The sequence below is a fragment of the Mus musculus genome, chromosome 2 (assembly GCF_000001635.26).
Source record: "Mus musculus strain C57BL/6J chromosome 2, GRCm38.p6 C57BL/6J".
Lineage (NCBI taxonomy): Eukaryota > Metazoa > Chordata > Mammalia > Rodentia > Muridae > Mus > Mus musculus.
In genome coordinates, this window is record NC_000068.7 from 162,636,814 (window position 1) to 162,660,033 (window position 23,220).

At 44.1% G+C, this 23,220-nt stretch overlaps 1 protein-coding gene across 17 annotated transcripts in view; it reads right to left on the reverse strand.

The window, feature by feature from the left end:
* Window positions 1-23,220, reverse strand: part of Ptprt (protein tyrosine phosphatase, receptor type, T) — a 1,139,160-nt gene that overhangs the window by 1,114,826 nt on the left and 1,114 nt on the right. Inside the window, exon 1 of one of the 17 annotated variants that reach the window (XM_011239385.3) lies at window positions 7,674-9,733. The exons of the other annotated variants lie outside the window; for them this stretch is intronic. The gene's annotated coding sequence lies outside the window, so the exon portion shown is untranslated. Of the gene's footprint in view, window positions 1-7,673; window positions 9,734-23,220 lie in introns of those variants that run through there. 17 annotated transcript variants of the gene reach the window in all.

Sequence of the window (23,220 nt, forward strand, 5' to 3'; positions counted from 1 at the left end):
TGCATCTCACACCCACCATGGTACCCTATTGATTATTCTGAGTGGTCCAGGCCAAGCCTGCTGCTCTCATTCTCCCTGTAAATGAGTGAAGCACAAAAGACATCAACCATCTGACTGCAGTACAAATCCAATCCACAGGTAAGCCCACACTGGCCACCCGTCATGTCCACCCCATGAGAATAAGATTAAAGGGGGAAAGTCTAGTGTTTCCTTATACGGGACTTAATGTAACCCAAGATCCCCCTCCGTTTAGGAAACAGGAGAGTGCTTCCTTTGGGGCTGTAAGGAGAGGTAACATGTGACAGTGCTTTATAAAACCTGTAGACATAGGTCTAGTGTTCAGTGAGATGGCCTCGTGGGTAAAAACGCTTGCCACCAAGTCTGAGGAACAGAGCTTGATCTCCAGAATCCATAAGGTAGAGGGAGAGGACTGACTCTCACAAGTTGTCCTCTGACCAACACATATATGTTTATCACAGACATCACACACACACACACACACACACATACCTTTTTACTTATAAAAACATTGGTCCAGTTCTGCTTCACAGCCCTAGTGTGAGGTCTATGGGAAGGTCACTTTGTAATGACAACTCACCAAGGAGGACACTTGATGACCAATTTATCTGCTCTCTTCCCTCCTCTTCCTCCTCTCTGCCTGTTCCTTCTGTATCTCTTCCTCCTACTCCCCTGTCTTCTAAGACAGGACTTCACTCTACCACCCATGCTTGCCTCAAACTTCTGGCCATCCAGCCCCATACTCCCAAGCAGTGGGGATACAGGTATGCACCATTACCCAGGACCAGTTTATCTATCGCTGTATGTCCTACCACCAACAGATAGAGCCAAACAAAGAAACATGGGCCTCTGGCCAGCTTCCCACTTTATAGGATTTTATTGAAATGCAGCCAAGTCCCTTTGTTTACACTTCTTTCTGTGGCTACTAATCTGACCCTTGATGGAAATATTTTTTTGCTGAGTCCTGTGACATGCTGTTCACAGAACACAGAACTTAATAGAGGCACATATTAAATCTCTTTCTACCAATGTTTTTCTTAGCCAGACTTGCAAATGAGTTTGTGGACTTTAAGGACATATCAAGCAGCATGAAAGAGGAGGAGATTTTGAGTTCATTAAATAATTTCTAAGTTAGGCATGGAAAGCTGACTCAGTCAGGAGAGTGCTTGCCATGCAAGCTCAAAGACCCACATGAAAATGCTGGGTCTGGGGTCTGGGGCAATGGTTTAATCGGGAAAATTGCTTGCTATATGAGCACAAGGACTAGAATTTGAATCTCCAAGACCTATATAATAGCCGGACATGGTAGTACAAGTCCCTCAGCACTGGGGCAGAAGAGACAGGTGAATCACTACAGTTCCTTAGCTAGTCAGCCTAGGCAAGTGGTGAGCTCCTGGTTCAGTGGGAAACCCTGGCTCAAAAATTAACATGGAGAGGAACTGAGGAAGACTCCTGACATCAATCTCTAGCCTCATGTGCACACACACACACACACACACACACAGGCACGCACACATACACACACACACACACACACTTTCACACATACACAGATTCACACAAGCACACACACACAAGCACATAGGCATATATACATACCTTCATAAACATGAAGAAACACACAAAGGAATTATAAGTTAGCTTATAGAAGCACAGGACCCACTGAGAAGACCAGTAGGGAAACCAGAGAGAGAATTAAGACCAATGAGTATGACAGGTATTTCAGAATCACCCACTGTGGCTCCACGCACAATTACTAAGATTGGGCCACAGTCCGGATCCTGAGTCTTCTGGATGCTTTTGCAAAAGTTCACCACAGGCAGGACGAACCAAATGTTCATGGTGTCAGGACATGATGCCAAGCTTCCACACCCTCTACACCATGCCCAGAGATCCCAACCCTGCCCACAACCAAAAGCTGGCTGCTCTTGATTTCAAAAGCACCTTTACCCCATTTTTCCTGTAAAAAGGCAACTCATTTTTTGCTCTGATGGACATAAAATCCCCCTCAGGAGCCTGCCTCTTGCCAACTGCCATGTGGCACTGCCCAGTCCCATCTGGGCGGCTGGCACAGACCCCGGCAAGCTGAGCAGGAGGCCCCAGGAGGGTCCTCAGATCACGGCTCCATCACAATGACCTACTTGGGATTAGAACAACATTTTAGAGTGTAGCTATGTTTTATGGGTCATAAATATTGCACAGATGTTTCTTATTTACACAGACGTGGTAGGTTATTACTGCCACATTACCATGCTAATATGGCTACTCCTGCTTTGGAAACTGGAGGGCAGGAAGCTGGGAGATGTAATTAAGTAACCATGCTGTCACGTGGGGAGAGAGGGGAGCAATGTTTGATAAAAACAAGACAAAACAGAAACATATACTGAGACTCTTAGGTTTACTCCACAGATGACATTTGAAGTCAGTAGAAACTTTCCTACGACATCAGTTGTGGACATGAGAGGACAATGTCTTAGATAATGATGGTGGTGGCAGATCTGGCACCGGATGCATGCTCTCTGCTTCACCTAGGCACTGCCTCTCTTAATCCCCATGTCAGTTTTTTGAAGTGGCTCTTGTCATTATACCCCTTTGACATATAAGGAAATCAAGGCACAAGCCAGGAATCCACTAGTGACAGGGCCAGCATCTGACTCCAAATCTCTTGTTCTCTTCCTATCCACCATCCCCTGATCATGAGCAAAAGACTTAGAGCAGCCATGGGCTCCTGCAGAGGCAAAAGCTGTCATGTGTTGTCCCAGGCTGAGTCACTAAAGTTATACAATGTCTCAACGCAATCTCACCAACCCTGGAAAGTATGACCTTGACTTTCTGCATGGGCAGATGTGCACAGCCATTTTCCATGCTCCCTCACTCTAGAAGCAGCAAGGATGTGTGCCTTTGGGATTCCCATCTGGGGCTGCTCTGTTCTACTCCTCCCCTACCATCACACAAATACAGCCTGTATGATTCCTACTACAGCAAAGGGCTTTTCATGATGGCCCACTAGATGCTGCCAAATGTCAGGGCTTCCAGAAACATGCCTGACTAGAGGCAAGTACACTGCCACACAAACACACACACACACACAACAAAGCAGCAGCAATTTAAGCCTACCATCTCTGCATGGTGACAGGCAGATACTTTCTAGACAGCAATCACAAAAGGAAGTTTTATCTATTTTACTTTTGGATGGGATAAACAATCCAGTAAGAAAAGAAAGACATCGAGCTAAGCTGTAGTCCTAACCAATGGACATTGCCTGAAAATGGAAACAGCAAACAAAGGAAACCTACCTGAGTAGAAATTACAGAGGAGGAATAAGAGGAAGGTCTGGGGAGGCGGCTCTGCAGAGATGGGTCCACTGGTACTGTTCCTCCACAGGACCTGAGTCTGGTTCTCAGCACCCAAGATGAGCAGCTCACAACCTCCTGAAACTGGATTAAGTGGATCCAACACCCTCTTCTAGCCTCTGTGGGCACCTGCATGTGTGGCAAACACACACACACACACACACACACACACACACTCGCATGTAAAAGCAATAATAGATCTAAAATGAAGACGCAGTCTGCATAGACAGAAAACAGAGTGAGTAAAAGCTGAGGTCACAGCCCTGAAAGAAAAAGATAAGACGCCCGCTGTGGTCAGAGCATCAGAGCAGGGGCCAGTGGCCCTTCTCTATGAGCAGCCAGGTTATAGTCACTTGAACTTTGCAGGCCATTTGGTTTTCATTGCAGATACTCAGTTCCACGGCCCTAGCATGAAAGCAGCCACAGATGATATGGAAGCAAATGGCAATGCACTGTAATGTTCCAATGTGGTTTTGTTTTGTTTTACAGACATTGAAATTCAAAGTTCATATAATCTTCATAACCCCCGAAAATAGAAACACTATTCTAATGTAATAAAAAAAAATGAGCAATAGGCCCTGGGATGCAGGCTGCTGTCCCCTGGGTTAAACTCAACCAAATAAGTGAATGGCAGAAGCGGAGTTGGGAGACCTTGCCAGGAGCTGGCTCTAAGAGGCAGGAGGCAGCAGTTTGGGCTGCACTTGGAGTGTACAGAGCAGAACAACTTGAAATAAGGGAAGGCTCGATCTGATTTATGCTGTCAAAACTTGCATTGCAGTTGCATGGCAGTTCTGTTGGTCTCATCAACCTCCTTTGCAATCTGCCAGCAGGGAACAGAACAGTGTCCGGAGTGTCTGGAGGTGTCTGGAGCAAGCAAGCCCTCCTCCTCTAGGACACTCTATGGATCTATCTGTTGATTTCTCTAAGTCTGACTCAGTGAAGGTTTTTCTTTGTGCCCAATGCTGATTCCTGGGCCCTCTATCGCTAAACTTGGCCTTGGGAAGATGGTGTTTGGAAGATACATTTTTCCAGCATTTCATTTCATTTCTCTTCACAACTGAAGCCATCTGACCAGCAACCGATCACAGCCAAACAGTCAACACTTTCTGTACGTCTGACAGGCTCCATCTTTGCCTCAGACATATCACTGCCAGTATCTGTACCTTCACGTCTACATTTTGACTCATTTTTATCCCATAAGAGAAAACTGAAAGGGTTCCAATCACAGCTCTGCAGACAAAGCAGAGATGGGGTTGGGGGAGGACAACCATCCTTGTAGTTGGTAGACATTAGTGCACAATGGCTTTGATTGGTTTTGTAAAGTCCAAATTCAACGCAGCAGGGGAGACATGAATGGATAATGGACAGTTCTCACAATTCTTCCCTGTATGAGAGGAAAAAAAGACTCAGCTCTTAGCTAACTCCTTCCTGCCCTGCCTCCGACACCCACCCTGCAACCTAGCTTGACCTTTGTACCCTCCTATGCTATGCCTTGACATCTTGATATGCAGATTAGATGGGTGGTCCTAGCCACAGCGAACCCCTGTCCCAGCAGACAGGAAGGGCCACCATGTCAGTCGCACCAACAAAAACTTTACTCTCAATGCCTGTTGATGTCTTTAAAAGCCCAACAGCTTTTGACATTGTAAGACCAGAGCAGACTCAGGCTTGTTTCTGAATCCTTCCTCTGTGCTAAGAAACGCTGTCTACTTCCAGGTTATTGTGATGCAGAGAGGAAGTCACATATTTCAAAGCTTTTGTAAGATACCTAAGTAACTTCAGCAAGTATGTCAGGATAATCCATCCCCGTTTCAGTTTTCTGGTTAAATTTCAATCTTTCTTGTCTCTAAAGAAGCGACATTTTTGTAGCAAGGATCTAAAGGCTGCTAGAAGGAAATTTTGAGATGTGAGTCTACAAAAGGAAGGCTCCAAGAAGGCCCCAGATAATTACCTCAGATCACTCACAATATGTCTACTACCCTTTGCCTAAGTGGGGGATGGACTAAGAACTACCTTTTAACAAGCAGAACACGGTAAAGGTGATGAAGTGTCTTTTCTAGTACTTCAGAGTGGGGGTTTAAAGCCAGTACTATGATGGAGTGATCACTGTGGCAAGAAACTAAGGATGACTTCTAGATAACAGCCCCAAGGAGCCAAGGGTCTCAATCCAGAAACCTGCAAAAGAAATTAGTGTAGCCATCAACTCTCCAAGCATGAAAACAGTTCCTTCCCAGTGCATCTTCTGATGAGCTCACAGCCCTGGCTGCTACCTTGAATGAAACCTTGTGAGACCAAAAAGCAAAAGACCCAGGTAAGTTATTCTCAGATCACTGGCTCTCAGAGTTGAGAGATGATGATAAATGTGCAATAAGTGGCTAATTTTGCAGACTTTGATATGCAGGGACAGTTAATGAATACAGAGTCGCAACTGTCGTTTCAATTTGGATTTGTCAAGTCATCCGATCTAAAAGTCATGATGTCAACTTTCTATACCTCTTACTGTGCCGTCCAATGCTTGCACACACTTAGAAGGCTGGAGATGCAGCACAGTTGATAGAGTCCTTGTCTAGCACTCATCAAGCCCTGGACATAATCCCTAGCATCATATAAACCCACTGCAGTGGCTCTTATGTATAATCTCAGCACTCAGACATGCAGGCAGGAGCTCCAGGAGTTCAAGGTCACTCTCAGTTATGTAGGAAGATCAAGGTCATCCTGGGCTGCAGGAAACCTTGCAAAAGAAAGAAAGATCATTTGCTGTGCAGCACAGGGCTCTTGTGCACATCAGTTGACAGCAGCTGTGACTAAATGCATGAGACCCGCACAAGATCAAACCAGCCAAAATCCCAGCACAGGCAGGGTAGGGGTTCATGGTATCCCTTCCCTAGCTGAAAAGCTGCTGAAAACTGATGGCTGCTGAGAGAGGAAAGAATACAGCTGCCAAGAGGTCACTTATACTCCAGAAGATGGCCCCATACCCACCCCATTCAGGCAGCACTGAGAGGATTCACTGGATTTACAAAAAAAAAAAAAAAAGAAAAGAAAAAAAGATAAGAAACCAAAACAAGAAGAGATGACATAAGGTCTGGAGGGAAAGGTAGTTTGGGGGATGAGAGAAAATTAGAAAGGAGAAAATAGAGTGGACTTGATCCAAACATATTATAAGTATAAAATTCTCAAAAAAAAAAACTTTGCACATTTGAAATATATTGGAGATTGACTTCATCAAAAGAATCTCTACATTAAGCCAATCTGTAGCACTTTCTTGCTAAAAGCATCAGCTGCCAAGTCTTTCCCTTTGAAGCAAATGACAAAGAGAAACGTCAAACTGTTTCACAGACATCTCTTAAGTTGGGAGGCTGAGGTCATGTCAGAGCCTGGCCTGATTTGCCACACAACCAGGGTGCAGTTAAATAGCTTGGCACTGAGGCTTCCCCAGACCATTTCAATCCCAATTTTGTGATCCTTGCTGTCACAGACTTTTGGTGTCACTGTGATGTCACTCTAGGAGGGGGTCCCTCAGCTGTTACATCCTCATTGTTTGCTATCCAGACATCAGGAATTGTTTATGTGCACTTCACATGGAAAATAAATGCTATTTCAAAACTGAGATCCCAAAGTATAAACTTACTCCCCTGATGAGATAGTTCAAGAAAAAAAAATTAAAAGCCAAAGATAAGGGAGAAAAAGCATTGTTGTTCGTGGAAACAGTTACCAGGTGACACAGACAAGTTCTGTAGAGAGCAAGGGCCCAGCCCTCTTAACCAAGTACTGGACGCCACCCAGATTCTCCTCTTGCCCCAATGCTCCCTTGTGCATTCTCTTCCATTCCTACTTGCTCATCATAAGCCCCAGTCAAGCTATTCCCATGAATGACTTACATTGACAACAGAACCATCCGAAAAGCTACACACCCTCCTTGAAATCACTTACCTCTCCAAACACTTGGAGCCCGGGTCACTAGTTGGAAAGCATCACTCCAAACAGGAGATACTCAGTCTGTGGAGGAAAGCCATTAAAACTGAGCCACACACCCTGCCCTCTTCCAGGACACAAGGAGATCATAGTGTGCACCCCAGGATAAATGTCTAAACCACAGGTTTAGACTCTTTCCCCAACTCTCATCTCCCATATGGCTTTGGGTTGGCCTGTCCCTTAAGACTTATCAGCCATTGTGAAAAGTAAGATCTGCAGGAGATGAACCGCCTAAAAGTGAAGCACTCTAAGAGAGAATTGTGGGAATTAGATAAAACAATAAGCCAAGGTTAGGAAAAAAATGAGTTAGCGTTTAAAATCTCACACCTGTTTTCTTCACCTGACATCATAATGGTCATGACTGCCAGTAGATCTTCAGCAAAGCAATAAGGTGGGGGCTCGGGGGCTCGAGGGACACAGCAATCCCTGCCCACAGAGCCAGCAGCTCCGGCTACTGAGTTTATTAAGACTTCACTGCTGTGTCTTTCAGTTTCCTTCCTCCTCTCTAACAATCAGGCTGTTGTTCCTTTTATTTACCTCCCTGGCAAGCCTGTTTCCCCAGAACAGCAGGCCGTCCTCCTTTTAAACCCTCTGAGCTCATGGAATCAGATAAAAACTTGTTAAAAGTTTTCATAGAACTTCAGCCACTCGGGAAGGGTCTGGGGCTCTCCCTTGGAGAGGAGACGAGATGCCTGTGTGTGCCTAGCATCACTTTGACCATTTTCTGGGCTCTGCGTGGTGCGAGGGAAGGCAAGCCTCTTAAACAGCAGGACTCTGGATAAAGTAAGAAAGGAGATTTGAAAGGTTATCTGGTAACCACTTACCATTCCCAAAAAGAACCGGGCCCGGTGCCTACCAATTTAGACACATATCTGAATGCCAATATTTAGAAGGTCCGTAGTGAAACAGGTCTTTATCTGACAGGCAGAGAAAAGTCGCACTTAGCATGAGCACCATTTCTACACTGTCCATTCACTCTTTGACGTCTTTGCTTTCGGCTCACACTCATCCAATAGGAGAAGCACAATTATTCCCATTTCTCTGATGGAGAAATGAAGGTCTCAGAAAAAAGGATAATTTTTTCCCCAAGGACAAAGAGAGAGAAAGACAGGTGTTAAGCATTCCAGTCCAGATGGGGATTAAAATGTTTCCAGTTTCTTGTGAGGTCCAGCTCTAGCAAGTCTTCCTAGCAAAGAACAGTGAAGAGTGGAATTTCAGATCCACACATGAAATTGAGGTTCATCATACAGCTTGGGCATTAATTACCAATTTTCTATAAGATAACATAACCACCATAGCTGCTGCCCAATGCCAATGATCTTATATACATCACCACAAACCTTACCAATGCCCTGCCAGCTGGTAGAATCACTGGCACGTGGTAAACCAAGGTTCCACAAGGCACAGTAACTTGCCAGAGAACACAGAGCCGAGACTTAGTTCTGCTTTCCCCTACTCCATTGTCTATTTCACGTCCAGCATCCTGGGTGACCTTAGATAAAATATATTTAAGGTCAAACTATTCCTTTACGACGCACTTGATCTTTACAATACAGAAAACTCCTTTGAATCTTGCGCAGTGTTGAAATGAAAAGGACGCTGCCCTGGAAATAGATGCAAGCTAGGCTGAAGCCCAGGCTTGGCCAGTGAACGGTCATCTATCTGGCAGAGTAGGCCACATACCCTCAGGAATGTTGAGTGCACTTTGTTAGGGACTCCCTGAAGAGTAAATGGGACAGTGGGTGACACAGGAACATTGCACCGTGGTTTCTGGTACACATCGGGGTGCCACAGGCATTCTTACTCTAAATCAACTATTATCAGAAACACTGGTAAAGATATTTCTTAGTAGCTGTAAGCTAAACCAACTTCTACTATAAAAGACAGAACATACCATCTTCAGCTGAAGTTTGAGATCATGACTCATTCACCCACAGTAAGCTCACACTGTGTATAGAACTACGGACAGCACAAGAAATCATCCCTGACTAGGACAGAAACCCAACCCTCATGGAACAGAACTTCTAGTAAAAATAATTACAAACAAACATTATCATCATCATCATCATCAACAACAAAAATACACCAAGATAAATAAGCCAAGCATTTCCAAAGTGCCAAAGACACAATGGACCTTAGTTGTCTATTAAAAAAAAAATTAGAAAATTTCTGGGTCTGTAGGGTAAGCTATATCTTGGGAAATACCACCATTCTGGGCAAATAGTGTAGTGGTTTGAACAAGCACACCCTGCCCCCAAATATGCTCATATATTTGAATGTTTAGTCCTCAGTAAGTGGAAGTATTTGGCAATAAGGAGGAGGTGTGGCCTTCCTGGAGGAGGTGTGTTATCAAAGGTGGGCTTTGTGGTTTCAAAAACCCATGCTATTCCTGGTTCGTCTTTCTTTCTTTCTTTCTTCTTTCTTTCTTTCTTTCTTTCTTTCTTTCTTTCTCCTTCCTCCTTCTTCCTTCTTCCTTCTTCCTCCTTCTTCATCCTCCTTCTTTTTCCTCCTCCTCCTCCCCCTCCTTCTTCTTCTTCCTTCTTTCCTCCTCTTCTTCTTCTTCCTTCTTTCCTCCTCTTCTTCTTCTTCTTCCTTCTTTCCTCCTCTTCTTCTTCTTCCTTCTTTCCTCCTCTTCTTCTTCTTCCTTCTTTCCTCTTCTTCTTCTTCTTCTTCTTCTTCTTCTTCTTCTTCTTCTTCTTCTTCTTCTTCTTTCTCTCTCTCTCTCTCTCTCTCTCTCTCTCTCTCTCTCTCTCTCTCTCTCTCTCCCTCCCTCCCTCCCTCCCTCTCTCTCCCTCCCTCTCTCTCTCCATTAACATTTGGTTAAGGTCTAAGCTCTCAGTGGGTGCTGCAGCTTCATGCCTGTTTGCCTACTGGCCTGCTGGCCTGCTCTCTGCCACAATGGCCATGGACTCACTAGAAAGACTGTGAGCCCCAAATTAGATGCTTTCTTTTATAAGTTGCCTTGGTCATGATGTTGTCACAGGAATAGAAAAGGAACTAAGACAAATGGAAACTGCTGGTCAGCCCAGTAAGGTTCTTCTTGTGCTTTCAGGCACTAACAGGGCAGGGCTCTGGTGAGTTCCCAGAACTCCTAATATCAACAAGAGCATTTACTGAGCACTTGCCATGAGCCTGGCCCTTTCCTGAGACTCTGCCTGTAACACCGCAGTGATCTGTCACCACCACAACTGTCAGGACATCACCATTAGCATCATCTCAACAGATGACCAGACGGAGGTCTTCAGAGGACTCCATCAAGGTCATAATGTATGCTTGAGACAAACATTTTCTGGAGCCTACAGTCAGATATCCAAGCTGAGCCCACTCCTTACGCACCTATACATTTCTTCTTAAGAAAACAGATGGATCATCTGTAAATGACCCGATTCCACAAAGAAGACTCATCCCAAAGCCAAGAAGGGTCATGCCTTAACCCTGTGTTCATGGAGCTGACACTGAGCTGGGAGGGAATCTGCCTATTCTTTATTGCCAGTCTCACACCACAAGAGTAAGAAGGTAGGAAAGAGATTAGGTATCTTTAGAAAAATTAAAGAAAAAAATTCTCCAGGCCTCTCATCTCAAAATTTAGAGACTTACAGAAAAAAAAAAATCTGCAACACTCAACACTAGATACATCTAAACTCAAAGGTAACCCCACCCAATGGTATGAGCATCAACTTCAAACTTGTTGAATTGAAAGAGGAATCTCCTCCCCAAGCTAAAGATTCTTCTAGACTACTGAATCTGCTAGAGCCACAGAGGACCAAAGACCATAGCCTAGGGTTTGGGGGCACAGCTGCCCTCAGTCACAGGACCCTCTAATAGAACCTAGTAAAACAAAATCTGACTCAGGGTATGAGGGAATCTCTCCACAAAATCTTCTCTAGTGGCTCAGTGGTTAAGACCATTGGCTGCTCTTCCAGAGCACCTGAGTTCCATTCCCAGCTACCACATAATGGCTCATAACCATCTATAATGGGATCTGAAGCCCTCATCTGATGACCATGAAAACAGAGTACTCATGTACATAAAAAATAAATAAGTAGATCTTTAACAAGAAGAAGAGACTAGAAAAGATGAGTCTCTTGTGAGAAACAGGGCTTCCTGCACAGACAACATCCTCTCTCCCATACTTCTTACTGCCATAAAAACAGCTCCTAACATTCTGTACCACGTGGTGACTAAGAACCTAGACATTAGCATGAGCCGATTTATGTCCCAACCCTTGAATCTCCATGAAATCAAATGTCTTCCATGATATATGGGAATACCATGTCTTCTAGATGGAATTATAAGATGTAAATGGCATCCTAAATCTCTTCCCAACAATGTTCCCATGGAAGTTTCTAAAGGCAGAGTTTCTATCCAGGAATTTCAAGTAGACCTAATTTCTCCCCTAAGGATGAAATTCACACAGTGGGCGTGTAAAGTAAATGAGAAAAAGGGAACATAAATTGATAGCTAAGATTAGATATTCCAGCCTTGAGTCACTTGGGCTCAAATCCTGACGAAACCACTTGCTAGCTGTGTGACCTCAGGCTCAGTCTTAATGGCTATGTTCTTAAATTTGGTTCTTAAGTGTGCCCGCATCCTAAGACTGTTAAGGAGACTGGGTGAGTGACAATTAGCATAGCTCTTGACAACTGCCTGGCTTATTTTAAGTACCTGAAGTATGCAAGGGCGTCAGTCCTCCTGTCTGGCAGTCATTTTCCTCATGCATTCATTCTGGGGATGCTCACTTTGAATCCTTCCTGCTCTGAGACACCCAGTGCACCTGTGTTTTTCACAACTTTTGAGGCTGGTCCCTATTATTATCCCTCTGTCATCCATCATTTCACCAAATGCTTTGACATCTTGTATTTTCTACTTTCCGTTCCAACAGACGCCAACTGTTCTTCTCCTCTGTATACCTCGGGTGCTTACCAGTCTTCGTTCCAAGAGAGTCAGGACCCCTCCTGTCACATCCTAATCTAGACTGTTTTGAAGGACATACAGCTAGAAATGAGCAGCCCTGGAAAAGCTGTTTCATATCCTGGTTCTGGGACTTCACAATTCATTCTTGTTGGGGGTGGGGGGAATGGATACTGTCAAATAATAAAATAGTTCAATAGAACAAAGGCAGATATTTTTAAATATATATATATATATATATATATATATATATATATATATATATATATATATATGCTTAACCTCTACCAAAGACCTTAAGTGATTTGAGTTTCATGAAAATAAGCTTTTTCTCTAAACCCTAGTCAGAGATATACAACTCCAGCCTTTAAATACATGGAAGTTGAGGGGCTGGAGAGATGGAAGAACATGGAAGAACACTGATGCTCTTCCAGAGGAACCAGCCTGGGGTCCCAGCCTTCAATGTGGAGGCTCTCAACCATTTGTAGCTCTAGTTTCAGGGGCTCCAATACCCTCTTCTGGTCTTCACAGGCACTGCACAAAAGGGGTACACACACATCCATACAAGCAAAACCATTCACACAGAGAGAAAACAAACACCGATGGGGTTTGGGTAGGGACATGAAAACCCCGGAAGCTCCCTGGTCAGCTAGTCTAGCTAAATCTGTAAAACTCAGGTTCAAGGTGAACCCCTGTCTCAGTAAATAAGCTGGAAGGCAACTTAGGAAGACGCTCAACATTGACCACCGGCTTCCACATGTGTGCTCACCCACACAGAGCCACACACCAGAACAGAAAAACAAACAAACAAGCAAACAAACATAGAAGTCAGCAGGTTATCGACAGATACAAAAGCTGCCCAGATTTATAGCACCCTCAAACACCAAGGACGTAAGTCAAAAGGCCTTATTAGGGCCCGTATGACCCAGAGCCAAAGGCTGTTCCATCTGTTGTGTCTAAGAGGTAACATCTGTTCCATGGAAGTCCCGGGAGAAAGATAGGTGCAGGAGGAGGGCAGCTGTTACACCACATCACAAGCCCCTCCGTAGACCCTCATAAGCTCCTACTCAACTATGCCCGTGTCAGCAACAGCCTCTCCCTATCTCCTGAGTGGATCCAGCCAACCTGAGTCCCCCTGAGAAATCATCATTAGCACCCTAAAATGAGGCTTTCCACATAGAGGAAAAAAATTTCAGAATTGATTTTTGAAAAGACAAGCGGGGAAAATAGTATATGCATTCTAAGTCCTTATCAACTGCACTTCATTAACAATTTTAAACTCCACAGGCATCATTTAAGATTTATTTCTATCCCTGCACAAATATGTGTGCCTGTGTGTTAATATGCGCATGTGCATGGTGATGTCCCATAAATATGTGTGCCTGTGTGTTAATATGCGCATGTGTGTGGTAATGTCCTTGGAGGTCAGAAGAGGGCATCAGATCCCTGAAACTGAAGTTACAGGAGGTTGTCAGCTGCACCGTGTGGGCTTGGGGGAACCAAACCGGAGGTTCCACTTAGCCCCTGAGCCATCTCTCCAACCAGCTGCCCCCAGTATCTCCTCCTGAGAGACTAATTTCAGTCTAGAACTATTATAGAGAAAGGTGCCATTGACACCTGTCTTCTTCCCTATCAAAAAGTATTGACTTGTCTTTAACAAATCTATTTTGAATATATTCCCCTTATCAGAAAGAAATAGAGTATTATACACAAAGCCAAGATGCCCTTAGTTAGCATTCCACTTCCATTTCTCCCATGTCTCTTCCAAGGGGTAATACCACCCACCTGCTGCTAACACCTCGATTATTTTGATACTCTTCAATGGTTGCTACTTATCTGATTATTACACCCATAAGATCAGTTCTGTTTTCTGCCCACAGGAGAGGATATGTCCTTGTAGATACTGAGTTTAGTCCATAAACTGAAGAGTCTATTGTCTATAACATTCCTTAAGTAAATGCTCGGTTCATTGACATTAAGATCATCCATGATGCCACTGTAAAAGACAATGGCATCACAATACATGGGCTGCAGGTAGGAAAGAAGCAAGACTGGCCTGGTGTTGATGTCTCACATAGCTACACATTATAACAGTGAAGTCTGAGGCCAGAGAAGGCCAGCCCAAGGTAGGCTTCAAATGTCTCCGCTTGCATGAGCACCTTACTTTTAGGAAATTATGTTTGGAGACTTAATAAATCAAGCAACACAGAGTTGGCCATACTGCTCTGAAACCATGTCACTGGCCTCTGTAATGGGATGACAACAAGAGGCTCATGGCATTGGCCAGATGTCCATGGATAACCACAATGTTAAAGCAGGCAACAATGGGTCAAGCATGTCTGAAACATGAGAAATGTCCTAGAAGAAGCTGAGCCTCATGAAATGTATCTGCTGTCCTCCACTTAACTGCTGGGACTAACATTAAAAAAAAAAAAAATGTCTGAGCCCAAGGCAATGAGCCTAAGGCAAAATCCGTAGACTCTTCTATGTGAGATAAAGTAAGAGGTAGGAGGAAGGATCCAAAAGAGCAAAAAAAGAGATGTCTGAGGTTGGAGCCCAAAACCTCTGGGTCCTAAAAGGATGCTCCTGGATCAACATAAGGAAAGGAAGCCTTGGCCGGCGGAGGTAAGTGGGACCCTAGAGTCCCTGAAGGAGCAGGTAGCCAGTGCTGCTCCTGGGATAAATGGTAGCTGTTAAGGTTATCAAAGTGCAAGAAACCAGGAACAGAACTGAGAAATGCGTCAGCAAAAGCAATATGGTGATTATACACAAAGGAATTTAATTATTGGATAATTGTTTTTCATACAGGGAAAGGTAAAGGCAATAAAGATAAGAAACTTAAATCCATCTACTTCACTTTAAAAAATGACTCAGGATATAGTTTTAACTAATGAACATCTTAAAATATATGTACAGTTTTTATAGTTAGCGGTGACCCTGACATTCTATAATTGGCTCAACTGAGTTGCTCTTGTCTACCAAAAACGGGATGGAAAAGGCCGAGCCCAGAAATACATTTTACCACTTGGAATAGGCACCTTCTGGGGAGAAAATACAAACGTCCCGTTGGCAAGTCTATCAGAAGCAAAGGGTGGTTCCATAGTTAGGTGCCGCAGTTAAGGGGTTTTGCATGGTTACGATGCACATCTCAACAGTTAAAAGCTATAAGACCCCTCACATCCTGCAGGTTCCATAGTTCCTGAGTAAACCTAGTTAAAGTGGCCTCAAGACAGTGCAATCAAAGCACTAGAGAGGTGGCCTCTGCTTCGTTCCACGCAGTTCTGTTTAGGGGACGAGAACCGCCTTGAAGCAGAGCCAGCAGGGGTGCGTGGTGGCAGCTGGCAGCACACCTGGCTTCTTGAGGGCTTTGAAGCTTTGAGAAAGTAAATAACCAATCATCCCCCCCAGCTCCAACCCACTTCTGCCCGAGACAGTTTAGAGTCCTGGCTTGATGTCTTCGCCACATTCCCATTCCCACACTCCCTATCGCAACGGGTGGACTTGAAGAGATAGCAAGTGGTCATCAACCAGAAGAAAGGCGCAAATGAATAAATTCACAACTGCTAAGACGGTCAGAGCTTGACATGTGCAGATGGGGAAAGGGCGACACTCAACACTGATGCTGCAGAGCAGAGCAGAGCAGCACCCGTGACCCAGGCATGGCAAGTACAGCGGCACAGGCTTCGTGTAGCCACATGCACCATCCCTGATCTAGACTCCACGGAAGCCATCATGCTCCTCACCTACCACATGCATACACACACACACACATATATATTGTATACATTGCATATATATTGCATACATATGTATGCATACACACACACATATATTACATATATGTGTGTATGTGTATATATATATGTATATGTATACATATATATTTACATACATATATATATATATATATATATATATATATATACACATACACACACCATGCACAGCCAGATTTAGCAGGGCTGAAGAAAACAGGAAAGCAATGAGAAACTGCTCTAAAATTGCAGCATCAAAATTGGGAAGGCCAGCCAGTCAATTCCTGAGACACATAAAGGGTACATTCAAGGTGTCTAAAGACATTCCTCTTGAGACATTTCCTGGTATCCAGCTTGAAGATGGCAAATTATGACACCTGCCAGCCTCCATAACTATGATAGTCAATTCCTATGATAAATCTCCAAATATAACATTTGTATATGTATACATAGGATACTAGTGTAATGTATAGTAATAGCATAATTGTAATATGTGAAGTATCATTTTTGTTAATATTGATACAATTTTAATACAGTATAATGGAACAACTAATTTTTAGAAATTTTATATAAAATGGCTATATAATTGATAATGTTGATAAATATAACATGATGAATATATGTAAATAAATATATAGAAAAAAATATATATATATCTTCTAGTACATTCTATTGGTTCTTTAGTTTCTTGCCTCTTCCAAAGGGAGCACGGTAAAAGCAATGGGATGTCACTTTCGAAATCAGGTTACAAAAGGCTCACTGCCCTCTTCACTCACTCTGCTGAGCTGTGGGCTGCCCCACGCTGAGAAGGGCCCATGTGTGAAGGAATGGAGGGCAGCCTGAGGTCCCAGGGAAGAGCTGAATCCCACAGCTACCTCATGGGAAAGCAAAAGAGCAGGGCCTCAGCACAATCCTGGAAGCTCTCACAAACACCTTGACTGAATCCAGTGAGAGGCTCAGACCAGAGGACTCAGCTAAGCTTCCTGCTACAAAGAAATCCTGAGACAGCAGAAGGGCACAACAGAAGGGGGGGGGGGGGGGGAGTGGTTCCTTTTTAAGGTGAGACTTAAAATTTTTCGCCCTTCTCTTTTTCCTAAAAGTTGGCACCCAGTGAACCCTGGCAGGGGTCCCCAGCACGGAGCTTGCATGCATGGAGGGACCACTTCCTAAATGCCTAAGGAGAAGAGAAACTGTAACATCAGTTTCTAGGCTGTACTAATTTAAGCGCAAAGTGTGACAATGTGACAAACATTTTAATTAGATTAATAAGTTCTCACATTCGAACCAACTTTATTAAACCCAAGAGCTAAATGATTGTGGGTCTCTGCTGTTTAGATTTCGTTTCCATCCCTAACATTACCAGATGCCTCTGTTTTATCCCGTTCTAGGTTAATGTTCAAACAAAAGCACAAATGGACACCTCATGTGTTGATGTCCCCAGGACTCTTAAAATATCACCCAGATGTATGTTTGAGTCAGAATACCTAGTGGTTAACCTAAGATCCAGCCTACTGTCAAAAATAAATAAATAAGAACTCTCAAAGATAGTGAGAAAGGATGTGGTGTGGAGGAGATTCACAGCCCAAATTGTGATCACGCGAGCAGAAACAAGTCATTAATACTTGAGGAAGTCAAGACCATCCGATAGCAGGTACTTTTAAAACATTTTTTATGCCTGCTGATATGAGTTTGCCTATGCAGTCACTCATTCTTTCATTCATCTTTACTCAATAACAAGGAGACAGCTGAACTGCCATTTTGAGATGAAAACATGACCACCTGCCGGGCAAGGGGGATGACTCACAAAAACAGATTCTGTTTTCATGACCATTTCCAGACCCAAGAGACAAAAGGGGATACAGTGGTGTCTGGGGCATTCTGAGAAGCAGGCTGAGAGGATGCCATGAAGCAGGAGCTCAGGGACAGAGGGACATGAGCTCTGAATCCTGTCTGAGCACAAGGTACAAGATGGCAAAAAAAAAAAAAGATCAAGATGGGTAACACTGGTTTAAGATCAGCATGAAAGTCAGACATGGTGGTACATGGGGAACCACAGAGCAAGAGCCTACATCCAAAGCCAGGGGCTGGGAATATAGTTCATTGGTGCAGCACTTGCCTAGCAATGTGCAAGACCTGGGTTTGATGCCTAAAACATGTATGCACATATTACATACACACACACACACACACACACACACACACACACACACTATTCCAGAGAGTTGATGGAAGCCCCTAAAAAAGATAGACAGAAAACCAATACAGAGCTTTTTTTTTTTTTTTCCTCAACTGTGCAGCTATTTATCTTGGCTGGAAACCCAGGGCCAAAAAGCACTACACCTGTGTTTATCTGGGAAGCATAAGATGCTTCTGCTAAACTGCCACATCCTTGCTATCGTGACTTATATATGCCCAGCCCAGGGAGTGGCATGATTAGAAGGTGTGGCCCTGTTGGAGTAGGTGTGGCCTTGTTAGAGTAGGTGTGTCACTGTGGGTGTGGGCTTTAAGACTCTCATCCTAGCTGCCTGGAAGTCAATATTCTGCTAGCAGTATTCAAAGAGCCTGCTTTCAACCTCAAAAATGCATAGAGCCATCTAATTACTCGAGTTCTTTGCCAAAACTTCATAGCCTTAAATTTTATTTTAACTATTGCCAAAGCAATGAGTAAGGAGGCAACTAGTTTAGAGATTTAATTCACAGATTAAAGAGACTAAAAACCTACAGGCCTTGCAAGTATCCCATGTAAGTATTTTGGAAACTGGAGCGAGATAAGACACTCTCCTTGGATGCCTGGTGGTATTCCTGCTTTACAGATGTGGAAGCAGAGAAATGCTTCATCAAGATCATACCACACACTTCATTTGGAAGCTCACATTGAAGTAAACAGTTTAAAGATTTAATTCCACAACATTCCACCCACTCTAAGTATATCCTTCTAGCATGTCCTGCCGATTCCTGGAGTTAACCAATCAGGATCGCCTCCTTCCCAGCGGTCAAGCAATTCCATCGTCTCAAAAAAGCGATCTCACACCAGCTTGCTGAGAACCCCTGCCCGTGCCCAGCCTGGGAAGCCAATGTTCTCCATAGGTTTGCCTTTTCTGAGTCCCCCATACACTATGAAAAGCATCTAGCCGCTTTAACTTAGCATCTGATTCTTGATATATGTCTTAGCAGATATCCGAAATTCACTCTCTTTTATTAGCAGCAATATCCAATCGGATGGATACGTGGGTTCCTTTCCATTTGGGGCGACTCCAAATAATACTTCTTCGAGCATTCATGCTCCCATCTTCCTCTGGACTTGTGTGTTAATTTCTGCCAGGCAGGTTCCTAAAAGCATGAGGGCGTCGTCCTATGGCAGATGCAGGTTTCCCGTTTTAAAGAAATTGACAAACTAATCACCAAAAATGCTTTTTGCTGCTTTTTAGTCCCTCCGGCACCCAATAAAAATTTTAATATGAATATTCAAAAACCACAAAGGGTCCTATGCACACTCCACTGGTGTGCAGAGGTTGGATGTATGAGTGAGACGCGTACTTCATTCAACACTCCAGTGTGGGTCTACCACCCTGCAGACTTGGTATGTTTCTTAGTGACTTACTGAATACGGATCCCACTGGGCTTCTGAGTAGCCCTCCTGGTGTGTACATAGGAAATGCCAAGTGAATCACACTGAGATCTGGGGACCATAGAGGCCCTAAGTGTCACCATTTGCCATTCACATGTTGTCCCTCCATCTCTCTGCCTCTCATTCCTGTATTGAGATTCACTTTCAACAGGCCCAGTGGGGGTCGGTGGGCGGGGGTGGGGGTGGGAGGGGGGGTAGTATCCTGGTTCATCTGAACTGATTACCACTGTCCCTTTAACTACATCTGATTTAACAATTAAACCCTGTGGCTTCCTTCCTCTCTCACTCCATTTGAATCCATTTTCTAAGATGCCATAAAACATCCTAACTGACTTTTCCTAGCCTCGTGGTGCCGGCTCCTAAACCCATCACACCTGTTGGACACAGCTTGTTCTCATAGCGTTTTAAATTTGTTCCTTGGAATACCATAGCCTGCTATACCTTGGTCTTAGTCTTTGCTTATTTATCAACTTCATAGGTGCAGCGCACACTTTATTTCTGGGGTTCATAAGAGGCAGGAGCAGAGGTGGGGACAGAGCCTGACCAGAAAGGAGGAGCGTATGCAAAAAAGAGGAAACAGTGATAAGCCCCAAAGATTTTACCCTGATGACCTTTTTAAATCTGTGCCAGTTCAAAGGTCAAAGTGCAGTTAAAACATTCTTTCCACAAATTCTGGGACAACTAAACTGACTACTGTCACTTGCTGGGACTTTTCATTTGAAATTTCTTTCTAAAAATAGTATCAGGGAATCAAGACCCACTCCCCCCCCCCAAAAAATGAATAAAGGATGGAAAACTAAAAAGCATCATGAAAGTCCAGCCGTCTCCTGCTTAGTGCTTCACTTAGCTTGGCAGGAGCACCACGGCCCCAGCTCGGATACACGCAGGAGCACAGAGCCATGCCAAGGAGAGTAACAGTTGGCTCCCACTCTGGACAGAGTACCCCCCCCCCATGCATCTTCTGCTTTAGTCCTCACAAAATTCAGTGAGGCAGCTCTAATTATCCTCACTTTGCAGATAAGAGCTTGAGGTTGGAGAAGATAAACAGCCTGTCCAATGTGGCACAGCCAGTACCAAAGGCAGAGGTGAGATTCAAACCAAGAACATTGAGCTCCAGTGCTTTTCTCCAAGCCACGCTGCCTCCCAAACACGATACTCCTTCCCCATCCTGGTTACTGTGAGGCTCCACCATCTCTTCATCACCATCGATAAATATTTATCAAGGACCACTGCCTACATAGCAATGCTCTTGTTTCCACAGCAACACGCAGTCAGAGAGTCATGGGAGTATCCCGTGCTTAAGAGAACGATGCTGTAATATCCTCTGATCATGGCTCTGTAAGGTGACAGTTATAACACTACAAGAGAAGCCATCTCTGCTGGCAGCCTGAAGCCTGTGGAAATGTGCTTAGGATAAACAAGAAGGAACTGAAACAGAAGAGAAAGGTACAGACTGTAACCCAAGACGGAGGTCTCTATTTATTTCATGTTTGTTGTTGTTGCTGGAACAGAATCAAAGCCAGGTCTCCACATTAATTGTTCTGTTATTAGGAAACAAATCAAGCAATCCAGGACAGAAAGTAAAATGCAACTGTAGTGGGAACAGCTCCCCAGAGGTATCTGGCAGCAATTATTGAGTTAAATGACTACATTGCTTACAACTGCCACCCAGAGTCGGTCCCTGTCAAGATTTGGCTTTAACTTGTAATACTGAAACCCACTGATAAATAGACTAATTATCCCGTATCTAATTACGTAGCCATAGCCTTCCCTCATTCCCAAATCATGTGTTCTGTTTACCAACTATTATCAAAGCACTTTTTTTCTTTTACTATAATCCCTCGCCAAAAAAAAAAAAAATGTAGTGGCTCATGAAACACAGGGTAGAGTAAGGTAGGGGGAAATTGCCTTTGATGACAGCTTCTGACTCCGACTTTTGGACACTGTGACCAACAGTCACAGCAAAGCCCATCAGCCCTCAATGTCCTAGATGTAAGCTCACAAATTGAAATTGCTTCCGAGACCGGGGAATCTTCAGATCAAAGGAATATGGAGAACACACTACTGAGTTTTAAAATGCATTATTTACTCAGACTTGCAGAAAGTTTAAAATAAGCTTTTTCAAAAGAGACCCAAACTATAATCATACTTATAACAAATTTGGATTCTGACAATACCACAATGAGGAATAAAATAAGAAGAGAAGTCCGTTTTAACAAGTCAACAGTTGCAGGATTAACGCGTCGACAATTACAGATGTTCATAAGGAAAGCCCCGGAAGAATCCAGTTTAAACGATCTAGTTAGCATTAAAGTAGAGCGATAATGAGCTAGGTATAGAAAAAAAAAAGATGCCCATTTCTATAAATGAGCGGAGCTTAGAACGCACCAAGTCACCAAGACAAGCTAATCCTACTCCTTTAAGGAGCCGGGAACAACGCAGCCGCTTGCTAAATATATGCTATTGTAGCTTTGCAAAAGCTATGGGCCCAGGTAGAACCAAAGGAAACATATGGCGCCTTCGCAGTCGATTTCTTCCCAAACTGTACTCCAGGATTGCTTTTCTTCCCGGTGTGTTCCGAGCAGCAAACAAAGAAAAGGTGCTTCCTCCTCACACTTCTCTAAATGTTTTAACAAAAGGCTGCTGAATAAACACATTACTCATTTAAAAATTGAACCGAAGTTCTATCCCTGAGATGAAAGCGGCTCGATTTGCATTTAACAGCTGTGAGCGAGCGCCACCTTGCGGTAACATGCGGAACCGGCGTGCGTTTCAGCCCTGGACAGCTTTCTGGAGCAGGTTCTGGGTTTACAGCTGCTACCCAAAAAAGGTCTGTGGGACGTGTTTGATCCGGTTTCTGCTGCGGGAACGTGAGTACTATTAACGTATGAATGTCCCGCCAAGCCTTAGAAGACAGTAAAGATTAGAATCATAAGTCATACCCGGGTCCCCAGGACTGCCTCAAGCACCCTCCTGCCAGCTTCCTGACACAGCACACCTAACGCAGACCCCAAAGCGAGGGAAACAAGAGCCTTGAAGCATCTTCAGAATGATGTTGCGGCCGTCTCTTTTCTCCCCCTCTTGTCCCAGCCTTTCAGCTTCAGACACCTCAAAAAGAGTGGCCTCCTTGCTCAACTTCGCTGGCACGAAAACAAGCTGTTCCTTCCCATACATCCTGTGTCCAGTTTCCATTTTAACATCAAGTCAGGGAAGAAAACCTAAGACATTTCTAACGGAATGTCACTCCGGCGGTTCTTCCTCTCAAAAGCAGCCTGTTTAGAGACTTCCATCAGGCTCACTGCCTTTCTTTCCCTTTCTTCCTCCCCTGATTTCTTATGTGAGCACAGCTGTTGCTTAGCAATCCAAAAAGAACCCTTTCCTAAGTTCCGCTGACATGCCTCAACGTGCCCCCCGCCCCCGACCCCGACCAGCGACAGCAGCTCAGTGTGGTCACTCCTAAACCAAAGGTGCTAAGAAACTTCGAGGTGATTTTGAACTTGGAGGTATCCCTCCCCACCTCTCCTTCCCTCTTTAAGGGACTCACGGAAGGAAGCCCTACCAGTGGGGTTTTAGTGATGAG